At 43.3% G+C, this 24,812-nt stretch overlaps 1 protein-coding gene across 3 annotated transcripts in view; it reads left to right on the top strand.

Annotated features, from left to right (window-relative positions):
• The window catches only part of htr2cl1 (5-hydroxytryptamine (serotonin) receptor 2C, G protein-coupled-like 1), a 101,589-nt gene that overhangs the window by 20,421 nt on the left and 56,356 nt on the right, over positions 1-24,812 (top strand). Inside the window, exon 2 of one of the 3 annotated variants that reach the window (XM_079371986.1) lies at positions 6,835-6,930. The exons of the other annotated variants lie outside the window; for them this stretch is intronic. The gene's annotated coding sequence lies outside the window, so the exon portion shown is untranslated. The remainder of the gene's footprint in view (positions 1-6,834; positions 6,931-24,812) is intronic. 3 annotated transcript variants of the gene reach the window in all.

Here is a 24,812-nt window from a genome sequence, read left to right on the forward strand (position 1 = left end):
CTTTGGAATTTTTTTAATATTCCAAATTTATGGAAACTTTTCATGGCAATTTAATGGGAATTAACTGAAAATTTAGGGTAATTTAATTTTAACTGTATCATATTCAAACATATATAAATACGTTTTGTTCTAAGCAGATATCCATGCAAAATAATACAATTAATTATTTTATTTTATTTTCAAATATATTATATTATTTGAAATATATTACCCCATGACATCATCAAAACTTTCACCCTTCATTTAATCCATGGGCTAAAATGTGTGGCCTTAACCGTCTTGTGTTTTTGGCTCCCATAGAAAGTTTTCAACTTTAAGAAACTCCCAGAATTTTTCAACCCATATCCTGTCTTACTGTGACACTGACGGCGAGGTCGTTCCCAGTACCCGGCCCTGCCCGGGAACGCCTCGAGAAAAAAACCCAACAGAGCAGGAAAACGTAGCTGCTGGCAACAATCCTAAAAACCAAAGACGAAAAAAAAGAACGTAAATGAAAGATTAGAAACATGAAGTTGTTGAAAAGGATTAGACAACAAAACCGAGGAAGGGGAAAAAAACACACAGCAAAAGAAAATAAGCAGAAAAGGCCTCAAAGCAAGCCTGTGAAAAAAAAACCAGCATCCGTGTTAATATCTGCAGAAAGGATTAAATAAAGAACGGAGGAGAAGCCTGAGGAAGAGCAGAACAATGACTGAAAAGGTTGACCTGATATTTAGATTGTCTGACTCAGTGTGTTCAGTCGAGAGGGACAGATTGATGTTAGAGAGGAGGAGGGGGGGGGACGGGCGTCGGATAAGCAGGCGATGAGCTCTCCAGTTAGAGAATCAATGAAGAGGAACAAGTTTGACCTTTCACCTCTCGCACCGCTCTGACTGAGCGTGAAGCCATCACACTGGGCCTTTTTTTTTTTTCTCTCTCTCTCTCACAGATGACAGCGCTTCCTCCGCCTCACATCCCCCGTGTTTATACATCTATCTCTCCTTCTTCTCCCACCATATGGACCTTCCCCGCTGTGTGTCTTTCCTCCTCTCTCGTTCAAAGTGTAATGTGCTGTAGCGCCGGCGAGCAGGCTGCGCTGGTGGCACGCGATCGGGGAGGGGGGGGAAGAGGGGGGGGGGGGCGACGCTGGGCTGCAGATTGCTTTTTCCTCTCCTCTCCTGCCTCCCACGTTGTTTCCCGAAAGAACTCTTTCTCGCACTCCTGCACAGATCCCGAGTTTTCAAAACAGACGGATTTAACGTGCACGTTTCCACCCTGACCCGCCGCCCGGGCCGTCGCATCCATCTGTGACTCCGTCTCTTTTGTACGTGTCGGATGACGACGCGGGGTTCATACACGTGTCACGCTTTCATTGTCTGCGTGCACCGGCTGGTAACAACTGCAAACACGCATCACTGAACACACACACACACACACACACACACACAGATTGAGACGTACACAAACACAGCAGGTCCCCCCTCGGGGTATTTTGAGTTATGCAGATCGCTGCTGCTTGTTTAGCCCTGCAATCACGCAATGTTGTCTGTGAGTGCTGCACATGTGTTCGGCTGTTATTTGCATAATACTGTTACGTACAGATGGGGTGAGTCAGTCAGTGTGCAGTTTGTGTGTGTGTGTGTGTGTGTGTGTGTGTGCATTGCATAGATGAACATACAGCCAGATCCTTTACTGTATGTTGCCATTTTTGGATCTGAGACTCTCTCTTTGGCCACGCCCCTTTCGCCCCTCTCCCTTCCTGTTTCCTGGTGTTTGCAGGAGGGAGAGCGCTACAGACAAACATCAGAACACGAGATCATCTGCCATCAATGATCCGGTTACGATTTGCACGAGAAGAACCCCGGGGATACTTCGGAGTGGATGCAAACATCACGGAGTGAAGTCAAGAAGTAAAGCCATGTAATCGTCAGCATCTTCATGAACGTACCAGACGAGTGTAACAGCCTTTTATTGATTCATTAATCCCACCGGGGGGGGGGGGGGGGGACCATTGAGCATCACGCGGACAAATAGCTACATAAAAGGTGTGATGATTAGCTGAAAGAGTGATAACGAGATATTTATCACATCCGCGCGAGGTGTGAGAGACAAAGACGGAGCGGACTGTAAAGTAGCAGTCGAAAGGCTCATTAGCTGGCACGTGTCCACCGAGGCTCGCGACGCTGAAAGGAATCCTTTGGCCCATCTGTAATGGCCGTGCACACACACACACACACACACACACACACACACACACACACACACACACGCACACACACAATGCAACATAATGGTTATATTGACATCTGCCTATTGATGTATACGCAATTACTGGCTGCTTTGCCCCCCCCTCCCCCCATCGGTCGGACTTCACAGCTACTTTGTGAACACTTTTTCTTTGTGTGGGTTGAAAAAAAAAAAATCTCCAGCAATTATCAGCTGTGCACTCAGTGTGGTTTCATGTGTGCACTGCTGCAGGGGTTTTATCGGCCCCAAGAAACCCCCCGAGCCGACATGCTCGGCGTCTTTAGAAGTTATTTATTACAATTAACGCGAGCAAATTAGACCAGACGGAGTCGTTGCAGCGTGTGGCATCATTTTCCATTATGGATCCAGCTAAAGAATACAAATGTGCAGAACAAAGTGATGGAAATGAATTTAGGGGAGGGGGGGGGGAATGAAGATGCAATCCAACTTTCTGCAGAAAGAAGGAAAATATCTCAGGAGCACTTTACTTTTTAAACCTCGAACGAACAAAAACAGTTTTCTCATCTGCTGTATATTAGCATTTCTCCGCCTGTGGATTAAAGTAATTACTTTGAAGCAATTAGATGATTCAAGCTTTACCCTAAACCGGGGCCTGACTCCATGTGTGCAGGCATATCTTATTAGCAGATAAGAGAAACGCCAGTCTGCTTTAGTGAGCAGAGGCTGAGAACGTTAAATGTCACGTTCAACAGAAACGACGTAACCGCGTACGTCTTATGAATCCTGAACGAGCAGCCGACGTTTAATTTACCCGTAAAGATACCAGCTGACGACCGAGCATGCATTACAAGTCAAGGAAGCCAAATGGAAGCTATTGATTGATTCTCAAGGCGTAATCCTTCTTTCTGGCATCGTGGCCGCCTGGTACACGTGTGTGTGTGTGTGTGTGTGTGTGTGTGTGTGTGTGAGAACATTCATGTGCATCTTAAGAAGCTTATTCATTGATTCTTGAGGAAACGGATCAATGCTGCGTCTTTGCACTAAAAGGAAGAAGGTGACGCTAACTAGCTTACTTTACACGCAGCTCGTCTTTGTTGTGTATCGGAAGTAGGCTGATTAATATAGAAGAAGCTTTTTTTTAAAGTGCTTAAGGACATTAACAGTGTGCAAAACAATTGACAGGAGGATTTATAATGGTGTAGACTATTTTAATATTACCGCACATCATTAATAAAATTAGCATTTTTGACAAAAGCGTCAGATATTTGCGTCCTTTTCCGGTAGATTCTCTGAATGCAGCCGCCAACATGTCACCCGTTCTTTTCTTTTGTTTTTTAAAGTCCTACGTTTGGTATGTTTTTATTTCACCGTCTGGATTTTTTGGAGCTAAAAGTGACAGGTTTTTTGGGGGGATGTGAGATGTACGCATCCTGAATCACGTCCGTCATCGTTTATTTGACTGAAAACAGGATTTGAGCTCTTCCCTTGAACACGGTGCCATCGTATAGACGACGTTAAATACGTGTCTCTAGTCTGTCTACAACCCCTCCCCCACTTATGAGAAAAGTCCCTCCTCTCCACGATTAGTCTTGTGTAAATCAGTCTGAGTGTCAGCTGTAGTGCGAGACGTGAGAGCGACGTTCTGGTAAATGACGTGATGTGAAGTGAATTGATTTTTGCTACAAAGTGAAATTCCCTTTCATCTATGAAAAGGTACTTTCACCATTTCTGTTGTTTTTCTGACATGTTTTTCAGCGTTAACTTGAAAAGAAACTCCAGACGAGAACGACTGATCAGAGGCAGCGACGACAGACGTCAAAGACGTGTTTCTGACTGTTCGGAGGTCACTTGACGATTCAGAGACGGTGAAACGTGAAGCGTTTGATCCCAGCTGTTCAGCTTTACACGAGCACCTGGGGGCGGCTGTGGCTCAGTGGTAGAGCCGGAAGGTCGGGCGGTTCGATCCCTAGCGAGCTCACATTTAAAAAAAAAAAAAAGTTGCTTCATCGACGGCGTTTGAATGTACGCGAATCTGATGGTCACTTTACGTAGCAGCCTCGACCACCTGTGTGTGAATGTGCAGGTGTGACATGCACTGTTCAGTAGTCAGAGGACGTTTACACACATGCACACACAATACATTAAGAACAGTCCACACACTCACACAAACAGGATCCCACTCACACACACACACACACACACACACACTCAGGGTGTTAAACTTATTATCAGAGTAGCGTCCCCGGATCTCGCACCCTTTCCTAAACGTGTCTCTTCACATTCACACCAAGTAGTAACACCGGTTGGCTGAATCGTACTTCTCCGGATTTGGAGAAGCTGTGAATGGGAGATGACATAAACTTTTCAGGCCCGCTGACTCAGATCAGAGAAGCGGCGCGCTTCGTCTGCAACCGCCAGAATCCGAGCGAGCGCCGTGAATACACTCGAAGGTTCTCAAAAGGTTGGCTGCGTGAAGATTTATCGGAGCGGTGACTCAAAAGGTTGAAGCGGGTGCGCCGGCCGCTCTTATATCATCCGACGTCTGAACCGTCTGTCAAACCCCCGAGAGCTCTAGAGCTTTTTAGTCGCATCTGAAGTGGCCCGAGAGCGCAACACTCTCAGAGCGTCCGGAGAGCCTTCGCTGTATGTTCAACGTTCGGGTCAATATGACCTTTTATTCCATCTCATCTCGTGGTTTAACACTTTTTTTATGTTGAAACCACAGAAAAATGGACTTAACCTTCAATCGAGGTTTGAAGCTTTGAGAGTGACGTTTGAGAGTGTTGAGCTGATTTCTCCGAGTGTGATAAGAGATCCGCTTAAAAAAAAAAAAAAACCTTTTAAGAGGTTTGCAAAGGCTGCTGGTTTTACGACATCCATGTGTGAAGTGTAAGGCTGCTGCACAGAGGGTAGCGCGTTCGGGTTATTCTGTTTCGGTTCTTTGACTTTAGCTTGAAGAAGGATTCTCATCCCGCATGACAACCGAAGAAGTGATCGGCATTTTTAAATTGTGTGCAATGTGGGACCCTTGAGAAAAAACCCCCATATAACATGTGTTAAAGAAACAAAAGCCTAAAGTGAATTTAAAGTTTGGGAGAGGTCGAGCAGCTTCATCCACACTCTGAAGGTTGGAAAATGAGAAATGGCCACAAAACTGGCTGAGAAGAGTCAAAAAGTGGCCAACCTGTTTTTAATTTTGCAAAATGGCCGCCCAGGAAACCTCTCTGAAGGAGACCGTACTCTCTCTCTCTCTCTCTCTCGTTGCTGTGCTGAACGCTGGTAGGAAGGCCTCCCAATTGATTTTGGCCGAGGGCGCCAATGATCTCGAGAATCTCCACTGCCTCGCCTTGATTTGTTATTGAATGACCGTTCATAAAGACAAATGGCCTTTGGATGCTTTTCCTTGTATCACTTACATGCAAAAGGAACAGCATGCTGTGTGCAGAGAACGCGGGTCTTTGCTGTATTTGTGGTATTTGTTTGCAGATTTGTGCTAACGGGTTGGTGGGCTTATCCCACAGACTGTAAATCTGGAGGACAAACACGGCTCAGCTAACAACAGCAAACATTTACTAAATCATCTTTCCAATGTTCAGCAAAATTCAAAATGGCTACTTGCCCAAAAAAAAAAAAACCTCTAGTTTTGTCAGAACAGATGGACAGAAAATCCTCAACCCAGGAGCAGAAATTTGGTACATTTGCTTTTCTAAAATATGAAAATCAACAGAAAATAATGGCGGAAAGCTGTGGAGAAAAAAAAAATGGTATACCCAACTGATTGCACACCCTGCTTCCCCTTCCTCATGACTGAACACCCTCACACCTGAAGAGCTCGCGTGATATCTCACACCTGCAGAGACACATCCGCACTGACAGTTGTTTCCTGCGAGATTTGAGAAGTAGCAGCAAAACTTGTGCCGTGAAGCAGCTTTTAATATAATTGCAAATTACCGTCGGGATGCCACACAAGCCCGGAGGTGAACAATGAGTCACTCAAGACTTCCCTAGCATGTTGCTATTAGCCTTTTGACCCTGGAGGTCAGGTGGGAAAATGCTCTCTTACAAACACGAACACGGCTGTTCATCTTCCTTTGCTCGCTTGTTTTCACCCTTCATGACGTGCCACTTCCTTGTGTTTGGTTATGTATTCATTTATTCAAAACCTCTTGTTTGCTTTTTCCGTGGGTGATGGTACCCTGAAGACCGGATCGTACCGGTCTGTTGGGAAAGTTTCCCTCCACCACACACTTAACACAGGATGTCAGAGCCACCGAACTGATGTGCATCTGCTCATCCTTCGAATGCAATCGGGCCAAATCCAATCAAGGCAATCGCACAAGTGAGTACATTGTTACCCAGAGGTCTTGAAATACTCTTAAGAGGTTGTTCTAAAGCATTCAGGACAAGATATAAAAACCTTTAACTTTCACGGAAATGACTAAATAAGGTCAATTAAAACACCCGGAGTCACGACGGAGAAATCGAAATGAATGCAGAGTTTTGTCAGCTTACTTCTCTCCAAGGTGAAGGCCTCGTATAAAGTAATACTTTATTGAAGTGGTACAAATGAGGGTTGTCATATGCAGGTATGTTTCATGCAGCGTGAAAGACAGAAGGACACTGATTTTTTTTTTCTCCCTGTTGTAGCTGCCTCTGCTGCATAATTAAGGTCTAGCGGTAACAGCAACACCCACATTGTTGCTCCCTTAGTGCTGCAGGATTCATCATCCACCTCCACGAAAGGTTAGTGAGATGATGCAAAAAAAAAAAATCAAGATTCACAGGTCTGACTGATGAAACTGCATCTGAAATATGTGCTTAGAGACAAAAACTAGACGGGGACTCGACTTCAATTATCTAACTTATTCCAGCAGAATATGTCGCGCATCAGTTTCTTCCGATGTTTTTGGTGCAGATTGTCTTGAACTCAACACAAACCGTGAAACCAAATGGAATAATTATGTTGTTGTAGCTTAAGTATTTTTTGTTTTCCTCCCTCAAAGTTTCTGTACTGACTGGAGAGACCGCAGTGCTTGATAAGTCCCTTGAAGCAGCTGTGATGGGTTTTTTTTTGTTTTCTTCCTTCAGAGCCAACATGACAAAAAATGGGCTAAATGATCAAACTATGACAAAAAGTCCCCCAGGTTTGAAAATGCCTATTGTCATCCCTGGAGCCGTGCTGCCAATATGGCTCATAAAATCTCAAATGAAAATGGATAAGAGTGCTGAAACAGTTGGCAGCTGTCACTACTCTGATCATAAAAGGTAAAAGTATAAAGCTCTCCGGCTGTGCTGTGGGAGTTTTGAGAGTTGGAAACAAGTAGTCTTTGTTGGCAGTGACAGTTGGTTGTTATGAAAATGAACTGAACAGAGCATATTTTGTTTTTGAGAAAACTCTTTTATTGGCTTTTGCCTGAACACTAATGATCCAAGGGAAGATTCTGTACATTGATCTGTTGTTCTATTAACCAAGGTGTTCAAATCCCTATCTGGATTTTGACTGAGCGTTTTTCGACCCGCACTGATTTGCCTAAATGTAAATCACAGATACACATTTTCATATTGGCAAGACTGCAAAATCTGTCTTTTTTTTTTTTTTGATGGAGCTATGATGCTGACTCAAAGTCCCATCGCCCACATCCTCCATGTCTGGAGCAGAACCTCGGCGAAGGTTTTTGCAAAGGAAATCGAAAATCTTGAGTCATCTGGTGGAAGTAGAGGCTAAAAAAAAAAAAAAGATCAAATAGGCAAGTTTATGAATGAGATAAAGCTTCAGAGCAATGCCCCCATTGGACAAGCAATGAGAGGGGAAAACACTTATTTTTTTGTGTGCAGAGCCAGAGAGAGAGAGAGAGACACACACACACACACACACCAGAGACTGTAAGTAATATCATCCATGTCAAAATATTAATAACCTGCCAGCCAAATTCATTGAAAAAGTCCTCAGAGTATCTGCTGCTGCTCAGCTCGTCTCTCAAGCAATAAAGAGTAAGAAGTGTGAGGTGTTTACAGATCAAACCCAGAGGAGTAACACATCATTCTTAGGGAGCGTCACGTCCGCTGTTGCATCTTTTCAGTGTGCTTAAAAGGTCAGGACGCTATATAGACGTGCCAATTGTATTTTGGCCTTATAAAGAGCTTTATGTGCTTCGTATATCCAGTCCAAACAAAGACAGAGCAGACAAAGCTTCTGCTTCAAGGTGACATTGGGAAAAACCATTTTAAGTCCAGCACAGTATATGTACTGTATTTCAAAAAGCCTCCGGGGTGCTTTCACACACTGGGTCAAACAGGGAGCGTCCTTCTTGCTCGGGTCATTTTGACCGTACGTGGACTCTGTACAATCTGAGCTGTTTGTTAGCACATACTGATGTTGTTTTAGTTCTTCTAGATCCTCGCTCGTGTAACACTTCCTCTCAGACGTTAATTTGGACATTGAATTGGAGAATCTTTGAACCGTCTCACAATCCAAAGTGTGACCAGCAGCCATGACATTTCTTTACCTGCACAGCGGAGAAAGGAAGCTGTGATGTCATGGCATATATGTAGGACAGCCCTAGGTCGGGTGGGATTTAGCCCATATTTACAATATTGCAGTGTGAACGCAAAAAGACCAAATGAAATAATTAAGGAAAGTTTAATTTCATCATCTGAATCAGAACTAACAAAACAAGACATGTGTGAATTCACCCTGCGTGTGATTTTTTTGCAGTTTCAAATTTTCCATTACAAGCACAACATCAAAGTGAGACGTCCGTATTTTTGAATAATTCCTGCAAAGCTCTTCCACCCCTTCCTCCCTTGTCAAAGTTGCATTTCTTCGCACCCCACCGTCCTATAGTGTCTTTATTTTTTAATCATCAGCTCGACAACGAGCAGCAACACTGAAAGTTGAGTTTTAACAAGGGTGCCCCGTCCTTGACGGTGAACATGGCTCTTCCGCTCGCTTCTCCCTCCAATTAGTCGGAGAGTGTTGCTCCTCGGCTCAGGACACGGAGGGAAATTTATCTCTCCACCTGTCACAGTGCACCGGTCGTTAGTGTGGAGGCTGGCACGTGTGTGGCGGCCCCGGGGTTAGAAGATGTATGTTAGCATTTATCGGTCTCATGTGTGTCGTGAAACGTCTCGTATGTGCAGTGTGTGCATCGCGGTCGCACAGTTCAGTGGACGCATCAGCGTTAGTCTGAGTCGAATTTATGTTGCCTCAAGTCTCTTATCGGAACTTTTTGAAGCCTTCCATCCTGTGAAATGATGAACCTATAAAAGTTGCATTAGCACGTTAGCACAGGACGAGCATGTGCAGGTAGCGAGGCGATGAAGGGCCTCGGGGCTAAACGCATCAGAGCAGTTCATGCTCTGAATTAGAAACACCAAACACATTCAGCTCAAACCCCAGGACATGCAGCTCATTAAAGGTTAGATGAGAAGTTATTGTAACGGTAGCTTATTAAAAAGACAGTATAGCACAACTCTTGACACTTTGCTTGGCTCATTTTTTTAAATTTTTTTTCAATCATAAAAGATGAAGCAAAGAGAGAGAGAGAGCACTTATTACACTGCTGAAATGAAGTCACGTAGAGTTCAGGGAAAGTAAATCAAAGAGCCAGAGTGGGGTAAAAAAAAAAACTTCAATTTATGATGTTTTCTATTAGCAACCAGCCAGTGGAGTTTACATGGTTTAGAGTGGTGATAAGTTGCCTATTATGAGGAAATTGGAATTGAGACACATTTTAAGGGAAAATATTGCAATGGTTTGTTTTTGTAACTTGGCACTACTTCTTCCTGCATATCAAAACATGACGTTCGACTTCAGCGCCGTGTGCAGCGCTGTGGCCTATTTAACTGCACCTTTTTTTTTTTTATGTTTCACTGAACAGTGGGTCAGCCTCGTCTGTACGTCCATCATGTGGCTGATTAGCCGCCGTAGTGCCGCCGAACGAAACAGTGTGCCGAAGCCTCCTCATTGTGCATGCTGTGTGTATCGCTGTTTGTGCCACACAGCGCCTGCAATGTGGAGGCTGAGACACGCAGAGACGTCGCAGGAAAAACAAAGCAAATGTTTGGCATTACAAGGACGAGTGACACAAAGAACCCACGTTGTTTTTATTTCGGCACATCAATAATCGTCGTGTGTTTTTCACATGCTCAGGGACTCTCGCGTCCCTCAGGCACAGTGACACAGAAGCATACCCTATGGATCGCCGTATTGACTGACCACACAGCATTAGCTGCTTCACATGACTCTCCCTGTGAGTCAAGTAGCGGATACTTCATCTTTAGGCCAGTACAGTGTCCCTCTCCGCTCGCAATCCATATATACATGTGGGTGGTTGTCAGTGACAGGCTTGTTCCTCTGTGGCACTTCAGAAAAACTAAAGCTATCTTGGGTAGTGCTTATTATCTGCTGCAGCTCTTCTGCACTGCAGAGGCAGCGTGGAGCAGTAGCAGCATAATGACCTGTATAAAATCCCACTTTAGTACCACGCAAATGACAAGATATACAAAGCGGCTGTGGTTAATGTACAAAAACTGCATTATGCTCGGCTGCAAAACTAAATCATGCATCCCATTTGTCCCTTGGTCACACTGGGTTGTTGTTGCTGAAAAACCATAAAAACCATTTCCTCTAATATTTAGATTTCCAACATCTTGCTTTTCCTATTTTTTAGGTATTCTCACCTAATTAGCTCCAATGCTAATCTAGCATTTTCTCTGATGATGGCGTTTCACCTCTATGGCTACTATACCTTCTCCGAATGAGACATCCTCTCGTTTTAAAACCGCTTCCATGTCGACCTATTCCGCTTGCACAGAACAGCCCTGTCCGATCCATCAGGCGCATGCTAATTAGCCTAGCGTTGGGGTTAGCCGATCCCACCGGGAGAGCCACAGGGTAATTAGCCTGTGGCTAATAGGCGCAGCCACGGCACGGGGAGGCAGAGTCGAGACGTGCAATTTGTGCCACACAGTGATTGGTCTCCGGTGGGTATCCCAGGGACGTTGTCAGATTGTGTGAGTGGGCACGTTTCCGATGAAGAGAGAGAGAGGGGGAAACGGAAATAGAATTAGAGCTTGAAGCAATGGAAACTCAAGCTGTTATGTGACCAGGCGTAACCAAATTAAGGCCGATATCGAGTGTATTGCTAGGCTAAATCTCAGTTGTGTGTTGTGTTGGTGGAATTAGAGTAATAGTTACGTGTGTTTGCAGAAACTCTTCGCTAAATGGTGGGATCCAATGTATCCAATGAATCGTCCAGCAGTGGAGAGGAAACCTTTGTTTCTAGGTATGTGTTAGCAATGCTAGCATGTTGGAGGGAAAGTGTTTCGTGAGTGATGTGAACTGTTATTAACGATGAGTAGCTGGTGCTGTATGCAGGATCTCTTTGAAGCAACGTTTTTGCAGAGGAAACGGACCAGCTAGTGACCCGCAAACTTGATTTTATATCAAACAAAGGAAAACTAAGGCAATGTGAACACTGAGAGATGTATTGACTGAGGACTGAAATAATGGTGGACTTCTGTTTTTCTCATTTGTCTCATATTTTATAGGTATTAGAGACTGAAAAACTTTCTTATGTTGATAAATATCCACTTGGGAAGGAGTAAAGATTTTCTACTGATAATCGTAGGAGCTGATTTAATCTCCCAACCTTTTTAAAAATCCAGTTGCGCATAGTTCCCAGAACCTGATACAAACATCTTTTTTCATGCAGGTCAGTCTGGCACTCCTGAAATGCATTTCGCTTGTAGGAGTACATCGAGGGAGGAAGCCAAGCAGAGATAAGGAGAGAGAGAGAGAGAGAGAGAGTAAGGAGAGACAACAAATTGGGGACTCACTTACTCATTTTAGCTTTGGGCAAGTCCAAGGATTGTGTAAGGAGGGTACACCAACATCTACACAAACATCTACCTCACACATGATTGCCCATGAATTCAGGCACATACACACACACACACACACACACACACAGCCAAATTATTCATTTATTCAGAAGAGGCTGACTCAGGTTGCGGAAGTAAGTCTTGCACCGGTCTAGCCCACGCTCCATTTAGCACATCTGAATGAGTTACTGGATGTGTAGATGGACAACGCAGCCACCTTTTAAACAGGCTGTGGACAGTGTTTCACTTAGGAGGATGCACTGCATTACACAGCAGTCCAACGCCTATTAAACTTCATTAGAACCACATTACAAACACAGATTGTGTTTGGCTCTACTTATTTAACTGCTTTTTTTCAAATTATGACTGAAAGTCAACATTAGACGATGGACGGTCGATTCCTCAATGTTAATTCCTATTTTATACATGCCTGTACAAACGATGTCTTTATGATACAAAACCAAGAAGAAACCTTCAGTGTGGAAGTGCAAAATTCAAAAATAGTTCATTTTGCGTTTGCAGACGCACTGCGAGTCACACACACACACACACACACACACACACACACACACACACACACACACCCATTCAAAGAGCCAGTCTTTTTACAGTAGAAATGAACAGCCTGGTTCAAAACAGGAAAAGTGTCTGATCACCTCCGGTCTTGATCCACACACACCTATGCAGAGTTCTTTTTAAACTTTTTCCTTCTCGAGGAGGCGGGTCACTGACCTGATTGACAGGCAGGCGCAACGTCGCGTTTTTTAACCCGTCTCAGCTCCATTTCTTAACCTGACTGGAAGTTAGGTTGAGACAACGTTTTCAGGATGACGAACGCCATCGACGGGCTTCTAAAGCCTCCCACAGTTTGTTGGGAGCTTCCCAGTGGCTTTCATTCCGGTTTTTTTCATCTTAATGTTTTGCTTTCATTTACATCATTCACTATCTCATTTCAGATGCACATTAATGATAACAAACATGAGGCCAAGTTCTCAGAAGCTCAAGTCTTTTTTTATTGCCTCACATTCATTTTTATAGTTTTCAGGATTTTGGCCATGAAAGATGGTACTTTTTAAGTTTTTCCATCATTTTTTAAACCACTGATTGAAGTCATGTTGTTAATAACTCAGTTGAATAAAAATCCTTATCTGATTTCCTCCCTGAGAATTGCTTTACTTTGTATTAAACGTTCCCTTTGGTTGTCATCTCACTGGTACCAGAAAAGTGAAGCTTCTAAAATTAGATTTTGAGAGTATTCAGGGTTTTTTTCTTTCCACTCTGCGTGCCCCATTGGGAAATTAAGTCCCAACCCAAGCTGTGTTTGTTAGGACCTACTGTTTGAGGCAGCATGGCATAACAAAGACACGTCTGATCAAACCAAAAAAACCCACCAGTCCTTTCACCCTTGACTGTCTTCCCCTCGATCTTTTGTTAAATGAGAACACAGAGAGGAAAAAATAAGGAAGGACGGGAGAGGAAGAGGCAAAGGTCTATCGAGCTGACTTAGAATCCAAAAGCATGAAAACCCGAAACGAAAAACTTGTGAGAGAATGTCTGGACACCAGAATGTTTTGAGACAACTATGGAATAAATGTATAACTTTTAATTAACATTTTTTTCTCAAACCTTGAAGGTGAACTTTGACTCTTATTTGGTTTGAGTTAGTTGCAGGAATGAATTCCAGCCGAAACCATCTTGGGTTCAATTCCAAGTCGGTATCATGTGGAAGTCTTCAGGTCTTAGTGCAACAAATCTCTATTGAACCTTTCATGTCCTCTTCTGTAAGAAGCAAACCAAATCATGAATAATATGATTTGTCTCTTTGGGAGTACCCTACGTTATGTTCTTTGAATGTCTACACGACTGTGTTGTTCCACACGTGGATACTGGACTGAGTTGATGTACGACTTAAACTCTATCTTTCCACGTTTTCTCCATTGGCCCCCACTGGTAGGCCTCCTCCTTTAGCTCGATCTAGCCAACCCAAGGTTCAAAAGGGGAATTGGCTTTTGTTGTGCGGTATCTCGTTTGTCCTGTGAAGAGGCCCTGAAACTGCACAGTGGTTGTTTCGAAAATAATTGTTATCCTTTGAGTGGTTGACATGCCCTCCTGGCTTCACCGGAGTCCTCGTGACCTTCCAGGACAGTCCATAACAGGCCTTCATGGTAACCCCAATGGCTGTTCACTGTACAGAATTATGACTTACCTGCTTGTGGTTAAGACATAATTAGTGATGGATTTTTTCAATTTCCAGCTTGTTAGCCACACTAGGTTTTGATTATGATTCTTTTTAGTTTCTCTATGTCCCTAAATGAATTTGTTATGGGTGTACATCCATCATGCGTGTGTCTTTTGCAGCAGACCTTAAAGGGAACATTGTGTTGTAGGAAATGGGGCCGTGTAAGGTACTTGTCAATAGTATGTGTCTTAGCCACAGTAGATGCTGGTCAGCAAGGAAGCTATTCTCTACATTGCTGCAGTTGTACTTCATAATTTAGCTGAATGTTTTTCACAATCACAATGTTAGCATAATGCTAAATTCAGAGCTTTTTCCATGCTTGACGTTGCCGTAAGCTAGCAAGCCACTTTGCGTTAGCACTTTTTGCAATGGTAGCTTAGCTTAACTTATTTACTTATTAAGTCCGTACAAGCCCACTTCTATAAGTCCGAACTGTCCCTTCAACTCTGTTTGAGTCGTAAAACTTTTCTTCACGAGTTATTCTGTTAGCTTTCCGAGGGTACACATGACATTTTTCGACATTTTTCCAAATTGTTGACGCAACCCCCCCGCCCCTCCTTACTGTTCAACCATGTTGCTTCCTTTTACTACATTTGAGGAAACATGTTTTTGCTTTTGTCGTTCACCTCTGATCATCTCCTCTGTGAGAGTCGAGTTTTACAGTTTACAAAGCAGTTTGCTTTGACATTTTGTTTCACTATCTCTCTCTCTCTCTCTCTCTGACTCTCTCTCTCTCTCTCTGTCTCTCTCATACACACACACACGCATGAACACGAATACATACACACACACACAAACACAAACAGTTAATACCTTGCTGGGCAGATTAATTAGAAATGCTGTTAGCAGAAAGCGCTAAATCATTGTGGATCCTTAAATGTCTGCAACAGTTTTTTTGCATATCTGACCATTGCTAGTACACACACACACACACACACACACACACACACACACACACATATACACTCACACACACACACATTGGCATGTAACACATTCAAAGCTGTGAAAGTTCATTAATGCATGTTTGTTTTCTTTCCATTTTTCTTCTGGCCGGATCGATTGCTTCATACGTTTGAATATTTGAAATAATCTCTCTGAATGACTTTTTCGCTTTTTGATTCTTCTTCTTCGTCTCGTTTGAGATTTGTTCATAGAAACCTCCTCTTTCCTCCTGCTTCCTCACTCTCCCCACGTCAGCTCCTCGTCGTCCCCTTCTCTTCGCCCTCCTTCCTTCCCTCCCTCCCACGCCACACTTGACCTGCTCTTACTTCAGACTGTTTTCATTCAGCGGGATCCACCATTTGGTGGATGAGTCAAAGAACACTAGAGATAAAAAACAAAGGAGAAACTCTGCAGCACCTGTTCTTTCAAAATGGCTGCAGATGTGGCGGTTATAAAAGTCATTATGGAAACCTACATCAGGATGTTGAATTGCTGCGTTGTACTGGGGGGGTCGTTTGAGAAAAGGGGGGCCGTCTTTTCAGACAGGTAAATGGATGGAAGTGATAACATCTCTGCATACATATCCTATAACTATTTGAGTTTTCTTCCCACACAACATGCTCTCTCCTCTTTCCTTTGCTTCTGTAATCTTTAGCTTTTCCTCCTTTAGCAACCTCGCCATCGCTCGCTTCCTTCCCCGCTTCCTCCTCGCCTATGAATACTGAATCAGCCGGAGACAGACGGTGCGTGGGGTCTCCCCGGAGGAGGGATGGAAACACACACAAAGCGCACACATACCACTACACACAGGCCCGTTTGACATATGCTGAAGAAAGAAAAACCCTCTGCTTTAAAAAGCATACCACACACACACACACACACACACACAAACACACACGTGTTCATGAGGATGCGGCTCCGTTGGATGATTTTGCCGCTGATAAACTCTGACAGTGTAATTTTCCTTATCAGTAATCTGCAGTCACTGAGTCTCAAATCGCTTCTTCTTCAAACATTAGTGAAGCTCCAGGGAGGAGATTAATGGGAAATGCAGACATGTTCAATACGACACACATACACACATAAAAGCAGCCTCACTTTCTGCTGGCGGAGTTTTTAAAAAAAAGCCTTTGATCGTTCTACAAATTACCTTTTTTCTCTTCATCCGACCCCTCCTGTTATCTCTCCAACAATCACACTCGTCATCCTCTCTCTCTCTCTCGTTGGGTGTCTTCGCCTCTCCTTTAATCTCCGTCTCTCATTACTCCATGCAAAACATCTCTTCCCCTTCTGTGGCTTCACGTTGGTTTTGATTAACATTAGCATAAGTCTCAGTGTGTGTGTGTGTGTGTGTGTTTTAGTGCGTAGTAATCTCTTATTCTTGGCGCTCAGATCCAAATCACCAGATTAAAAGTTTACTCTTGCCAAAGACAATAACAATACTGTAAACAGACACAGTCCTGCTGTCCCTAAGAAATTAAAGACCTTTAATCCGACTTATTTCAAAGATTTCTCCCCATCATGAATTTTCCATATTCCCAGTATGGTACGCTAATAACAAAACTGAAGTAAGGAAGGATTATTCAAAAGCAAGCAGCAACCGTGGCGACTCAAAAGTGGAACCAATGGGGATGCGCCTAATACTGCAGTTCCTTGAGTGTCCACTTGAGGCAAGCTCCAAAAAACAATGATTCCCCATATTGGTTCAATATTAACATTTGTCACATTTACAGCAGAAATACACACATTTAAAGTATGGCCATTTCAGTTGGACAGCTCATCTTTCTTTATTGCTAACCTCATCTGTTGATGATATTAAGGTAAAGACTTCACCATCACTTTGCAAAATGGTGGGCCAAGGTGAGTTGACTGATAGGTTGGCATTTCACTTAAGACCCGCCTTCCCTTCCCCTCATTGCCTCTTTCTAGAGTCATTAAATTGTAGGCGGAGAAAAGATTTCCAATGTGGCGACTTCCATGTCTGGGCTTCATAATGCTCTTCAGAAACCAAGTGGTGCCACTAAGACTGCGTCCATGTTTTATTCGATGTCTGAGCAAAACTTAAATAGGAAAACAAAAAGTGCCAATCAATTAAATTCAATGTTATCATTGTGACTGTGTTACCACACTTTATTTTTAAAATGTGGGTATTAGTAAAGCATTTAGTGGCGTGGTGTAAGAGTGTAAACCAGCCTTCTTTTCTATGCAGCATGTTAGCATTTAGCGCACACCTTTGCTGAGCTTAAGCACAGCTTCATTGAGTGGCTTGCATGTCTCTTTGGTCTCAGAGCTGCTTGACCCGTGTTCCTTCATGTATTTAGCATCTTATTTACAAAGACTACATCTCATTATTTATCCATCTCATGGACCCCACCTGGCACTGATCGAGGGACGGATTCTTTGCTCTACTGATTGACCTAAACTGGAAATTGAACTGAGCCTCATCTGTGAGAAAAGCTATGTTCATTTCTAATCTTCCAATCCAATCTATATGCAAAATGCAACTTTAATTAAGTCACAGTGGCTAGCCTCGTTGGTTTCATATAAACAACAGTATGTTTTTCATTTTTAGCCGACAGTCATCAGCAAAAACAAACATTTAGAGCAGAATTGTAACGCCTAAATGCTAAACTCATCACAACATCTGAGAAGAAGAAGGAGCAGAAAGAGTCAGCCAAAGAAATTTACTCATTTTTAATCCTCGCAAAATGTTCAGAATAATTGGAGTCCAATTTGCTCCAGAGTGCAAAAGTGTGATTCTTTCGTTTTATATCTGCCAGCTTGTGTTTTAGCAAATGGCAGATGGCCATAGTGTTACTCAGACACAACGCTCAAAGTGTTTGTTCTTAATTTTGACTCAATCATCCAGGGCCTTGTGGCGAGGATAGAAGAAATAGTTGAGAAATGAAAGCTTGACAAGTCTTTGCTGAAGCCTAAAAAAAAAAAAATCATTTCGGTTAAATCCAGATCTGATGCATAGCCCAGTGAAAGAGGAAGCACCACTTATTGTTTGACACGTTTGAGAAAGGGGAGAAATATTGCAAAGCACTGGCTGTGGTGGACCCTCGTGCATTGATGATAAGATGAGTCAGCACATAAAAAAGCATGCATCATTTGAAATAAGAAGTCATCGCCTTTTGTTGTATTATTTACGGTTATGATAAGAGACTCTGATCACATTCCACTAAAGCCCGAAAGATGAACGACGGCGACGGGCCCAAACACTTCCCTCGCTTTGCTTTTCGAGCCGGGGGGGGGGGGAAGCGTAGAAGGTGACACCGGGAAGATTCAGCGATAAACACAAAAGGGCAGGCAATGCGGTGGACAAGATGACAGGGCAATTTTAAGAAGAAGGGAGATATAGCGGGATTAGAGGAAGATGGAAAGAATGGACCAAGCGGAGGGAGATTTAAAGACGGCTAATGATTAATGGCAGGGAAGTGGAGGGCCAGAAATTAGAAATGAAAGAATGAGAAGTGGAGGGGGAGGAGGAGATTTAGAGGTGTGAAGCGTAAGAGAAAGTGACATGCAAGTAATAAAGGGATTAATGTTTGAAGGACTGCGGTGCAGGAAGGTAGAGGAGGGAAAAGAAGGAGTGAAAGAGAAGTGATTTAAAGACTTCTTCCCCACTACAGGTACTCAAAACTCTGTCTGAAGTTTATAAAGAAAGATGGAACCAGGACAGGGGAGTCACAAAAAGTAGGAGATTGAGTTTGTACGGTGTGGATTGATGGATGGACGAATGGGCCGTTACCTACGGTACACACTCATCTATACATCCATACAACTCGAGAGTGGATGCATCGATGGTTGAGGAAGCAATGGCTTGGCAAAGAGAGCAAATTAATTTCCTTCTGCAGACCCCGAGGGAACAAGAGAGAGCAAGTGAAGTCAAGAAGGGTGAAATGCAAAAGGCCAAATATAAAAAAAGGAGGAATAAATTAATGCTGCAGGGGAAGAGGAATGGAAAAAGCTAGAAGGGTATATCCAAAAACAGATGTCGAATCAAGTCATTTAGACGTAACACTCACTCGGATCAACTTGTCTTTCATCGTCAAGTATGATCCGGCATGGCTTGAGTTGTTCATTTCTGTCAGGACCTAAAGACAATTTCAACCAAAATCCTTAACAGTTGGAGAAAATTACGAACCCTGCGTTTAATTTGTGCCGACCATAGACTGTACAAAACATGGGAGCGATCTCAGCGGTGTCACTCGTTGCTATCTGAAGAGCCAAACGAGGGCAGACGCCGTTTCAGAAATGCTAACTTCACCCGTATTTGTTGTTTGTTAAGTAACAATTTAGGATGGCCTCACATCCCTCGGCAAACAGCTGCAAACTGCCCACGATCCAGGCAAAGGAATCTTTTCTTGCACCAAGCTGTAGGGCCGAAGGGTTCGGCGCCTTAACATGACCAAACTGCTTGAGAAGTCTTCCGATGGACCTACGGCAACTGTTCTTCAATAATCATTTACGTATTTTTTGGAGCCATTGGTGTTTGACAATGTGAGATACAAAGACTTGTTGGTCAAACCAATCAACAATTAAGTGTTCCAACCTTCCCACAGAAGAGACACAAGTCTCCAACAATGACTGGAGGCCAGATGGGCGACATTATTCTTTCAAAGCACGCAATGCCGTGCTGGTTGTCCGTCGCTCTTCTTCCTGTGGCTAAAAAAAAACGTACAACTACTGTATTCGCATTGACATGAACAGAGATTTCAAACGCAAGTTTATGAAGCGTGATTGCTGCATTCTGTCAGAGGATGTGATTGAAAAAAAGAAAAAGAAAAGAAAGGCAAAGACCAAAGCAGTGATGATCAATCAAGTACTGCTTGCAACAGATTCCTTGACAGCAGCCATGTGGGAAGTCAAACTGTGGGACTTGTCCAACTGCACGACAGCTGACCAAAATGTTTGACAGGCCTGAGATCCATCCTGTTGTCCAACAGTCGAACTATTTAATCATTTGTGGATTAATTACTAAGGGGTTGCAACCCCCCTCGAGGAAAACATCAAACTACGGCCACCCCGGCAGGAATTGGCCCAATTTTAAAAATCGGGTTGAGGACCTCTAAGCAGGCCCTTCAATCAATCAAGACAATCGAGCCAAATGACTCCAACTGCTGGTCGCAGTAAGAAGCCAACGCCTCCCTTAAACTACACTGCAGACAAAAGTAATGCAGTGCATCGTTTGGCATCTTTTATTTTCTGCATGTAAAGTTTGTCCGTGGTTGTTTTTCCTCTCATCTTTTATTTCCAAGAACTGGTGCAATCCTTCTCACCTTCAGACAAAAACAAAGGTTTGCTTTTGCACACACACACACACACACACACACACACACTCGTACTAATAAATCATTTTGATGTTTTATGTCATCCGAACACGCTCGACCCTCTTGTTGGAGACAAATCTCCTGAATGCCGTGGAGCTCATTCGGTGGAAAAACAATGAATAAAACTGGGTGTTGAGCTCGCTTTTCTACAGCGGCATTAAAGCTGAAAATAGCTGCAGTGAATATATTCAGTCTCCTGCCGTCTTTCACAACCTCTGACTGGGAGTCGATGCATGAATTCCGATGCATCTATACTGTGTCGCACTTTTCCCCTCTCTCTGGTGAAGCACCGGTTTTTTTTTCTCTCTGCTCGCGGCTTTCTCTGTCACACATGTAGCACGCTTGACTGCCCGACTCACACGAGCGAATCGGACCTTCACATTCACGAGAGGCCGTGATTGCAATTTCCGTCATGCAAACACAATCACGCAAGAGAGGCGGGTTAAAGGGCCGGAACGAAGGTCTGAGGGAACGTTATCAGCTTTTGGTCAAGGCTCTCGCAGTTTGTGCGCACGCTCACACTCGTGCACACGAACACGAGGACGGCGGGTTAAAAGGGTGTAACAGGCAGGTCTGACACGGGAGTTTTATCTGCCCTCGGTCTGGGCCAGGCAGCTTGACATGCAGGGGTGCACACAAGCTCGCACACTCGCCGTCTCGCCACACTAATGTGATGTGTTTTTTTTGTTGTTTTTTTTCTTTCATTAGGACCCAGTCATTGGAGGAAATTACACGGGTCATCCTGGATTTTAATGGAGAAATAATAGAGTTCGAGGAAAAGCAGGGAGGAGGGGTTGGACATAAAGAGGAGAAAAGAAAAGAGCATGACTAAGAGGAGAGGCTGGATAGTGAGACAGAGGGACGATTAGCTGACGTGAAATGTCTGTCACACTTTTAATGCACGCCTATCTGAGGTTCACGAGGAGCCCACAAGGCAGACTCGGTGTCAACAGAAACAAACTGGTTCTCCCGATGATCAGCTTGCACATCATTAAGGTCTCTTTTTTTGATGAACTCATGACTCGTTGACAGACTAACGCCACCTGCTGGCCTGGAGGGTCGTTTCCTCTCACACATGCACACAGCTGTAGTCTTTGCGATTCGTTCAAGTGCAACTCTTCCGACCCAAAATGCTGTAAAAAAACGTTTTCCCTCTATGCATGTTCAAGTTTTGCTGCTGTATTAAATACAAAAAAAGCCAGAGGTAAATGCTGGTGGACTATTCCTTTAGTATTGATTTTCTTCAGTGTTTTCAGATGGCCAGGCTTTTGCATTTTTAAAACTCCTTGAAGCCAAGGCAGACTCATTATGTGCTCTCTGTTGTGATGAATAGGTTAACTTGTGTCTTTATTGACCCCGACATGCTCAGTGAAATCATTGATCAAACACACTTCGTCCTGAGGGAACGCCGAGAGCGGATGTTTTTTTTAAATGATCATCTTGACCTGAGGTGACCTTTCGCTCTGTATGTTTCAATTCTATCATTAGTCCAACATCCAAATATGAAGCGTGAGAGTGGAGCATCTCACACACACACACACACACACACACACACACACAGGTCCGTTGTTCCCCTTTACTCTACTAGGAAGGATATCCCTTTTTTATTTCATTTTTTTTTGATTTACTTGATTGCGAGGGATGTAGCCTATAGTTAGTTACACGTTTCATCGTTATTGGATGACGTTATGTCAATCCCCACTCGCTCTCTCTCTCCCTGATTTCCATCCCTATCCACTGTCCAATCTCTACAATAAACGCACAAAAATCCCCAAAATAAATCTTTAAAAAAAAAAAATAAAAAAAAAAAAAAGTGGTGAGAAACATTCCTGTAAAATGTGGCCTCTTCACTTTGTATACAGGAAGTATTTGATTTTATTTTTTTCTTCTTCTTGTTGCATAAAAACCTTTACATTTTGAAAAAAGAAAAGAACAAAATCTATCTAAATTATTTTTTTTTTTTCACGTCAAAAACTAGTCAGTGGATGCACCAAATGTTACTCGCCAAACAATCAAGCGGCGAGCTGGAACCCGTTCTTGAATGTGGCATTGTTGGTTTAGTGTATCCAAGCAATGGCGCCCACAAACTGACCCTTAATCAGGTCGGTGAATGAACAAGCGATGACGAACTCTTCTAGATCAGCTCATATTCAACCGTGTTCACCGCTCAGACTGTATGGATGTAATCGCTCATATTGGCAGGTCGTTAGCCATGGTCACTAATGAAGCCTCCTTCTATAGATTACTCTAAGTGCTCCATATTGATGTGTAAAAATGGGATGGTTCTGCTTCGTGGTTTTTCCCATAAATTATTGTCATTTAAAAATGACGTCATTTTATCGACTCTGAAAACAGCAAGTTGACTAATTTTATCGATGGAAGTGATAATGAGTCCAGTCGGACATCTGATCTCGATGGAGTATATTTCCTGATGAAATTAAAACATGTCAAACAGATAATGTTTTATATGCTTGATTTGAGCGGGAAACGCTGATCTTCAGGTTAACTGGCAGGTTAGTATTGATTTCCATTAAAGGGGAATATGTGTGTGTGTGTGTGTGTGTGTGTGTGTGTGTGTGTTGGTCATGTGTGTGGAAACGGTATTGATCGTTGACTTTAACTGCATAAAGAGAGCCCTTCCAATCAGCAGCCTTGACTGGGATTAGGCGTTTGAATGAGCACTTTGTTTTGTGTGCGATGTCGTGTGTTGGCTCGTTGTGGAAAAGACGTCACTGTCCGAGACGAAGACACACTCGGCACCAGAGTGCTCCGGAGACTGTTTAAAGACCAAGACGTGTTGAGATCGAGGCCGAGACAAGGACCATGACCATAAATAGACAAAAAGAGAGAAAAATCATCAAGGGGGCGGGTCGCCGACTTAGAACGTAACATCAGGAAGTTCGCCGCCGGGGGAATAAAAATGAAATTATGATGGACTTGAAGTTATCTGGGTTTTTTTAAATAGTCGTTTTCCTTCTAATCACAGTCATGACGTGGGGAAAAAAAGCCTCTCGGTGGTCATCTGTACCGATCCTGATTCAAAATCCGCCAGAGTCCGCCAATTCTGAGACCGAGTAAGAATGCTTCTGGAACAAGACCTTCAAAAAGTGGTCTTAAAACTGGTCTTGGTTCGACTACAACACGAGTATTGGCTTCACAGTATTTGGCGACCCTTCTTTTTTTTTAATGAAACTGTAAACTTCATTGAAAAGAAAATCTGCATCTTCGGTCCAGCTGCTCGATCAGTAAAAAAAGTATTTGTCGTATGTGGGTAGTATGGCATGCACTTTTGTGTGTTTATGAGTGTGTGTGTGTGTGTGTGTGTTGGGGTCCCCATCTGTTTGTCAGCCCCTCACTATTCCCATCTCCTCTCCCGTTGGCTACAGCTAATCTTTCTCCCCATCTGATGTTGCAGCACATCATTACAAAATCAGGCAGTGCTGCTTTTCACTCATTTCCTCCGCCTATAAATCAGCGTTTCGTTTCCAACCATCCCACAAATTTCACCATGCAGCATGCCTGCATGTGTGTGTGTGTGTGTGTGTGTGTTTGTTGGACGCACTTTAACTCTCATCAACACTCCTGTTTCACAGGCTGTAACACCTACAAGAGGCTTTCTACTGCACACCATACCCGTATTGTTGATTTAATTGCTTCTGCTGTCAGGGAGGTGTTATCCAGAGATGTAATTATGCACAAACATTCCCTTTGTAATGCCTGGAAGGTTTTAATATGTCTCACAATCTGTTCGTGTACATCTTTAAAACAACCGACGTCGCGGCTAGAAGAGAAGTTTTATACAGAGATACGTGTTGTTATTTTTAGGCCACAGAGCCTCGAGGCTTTTCGCACAACTTTTGAAAGGGTTGCCTTTTTGTGCAGATGTTGAAGAAGAGAAAAGAATTGCGACTGACTTTTATGATCCCCCGTATGAAACAATCGGCCCACTCTTCAAGAATTTAAAAACAAGCCAAGGTTACCTGTGTGCTAATGAAAAGATAGGCACTCTGACTGTGCCCCTACGCCCGACTGATAAGTTACCCACCTCATGGCTCTTCGTTGCCACCAAACCCAAACGTGGTTGCCACCTTCATCAACCACTGTATACTGTGATTTTTACATGTAAAGTGCCTTTGAGCTCCTGTAAAAGCGCTTACAAATAAAATTTATCATTATTATTATTATCAAACCCTTTCATGCTCGCCAGCCAGGTCGAGACT

The sequence above is a fragment of the Symphodus melops genome, assembly GCF_947650265.1.
Source record: "Symphodus melops genome assembly, chromosome: 20".
Classification (NCBI taxonomy): Eukaryota; Metazoa; Chordata; class Actinopteri; order Labriformes; family Labridae; genus Symphodus; species Symphodus melops.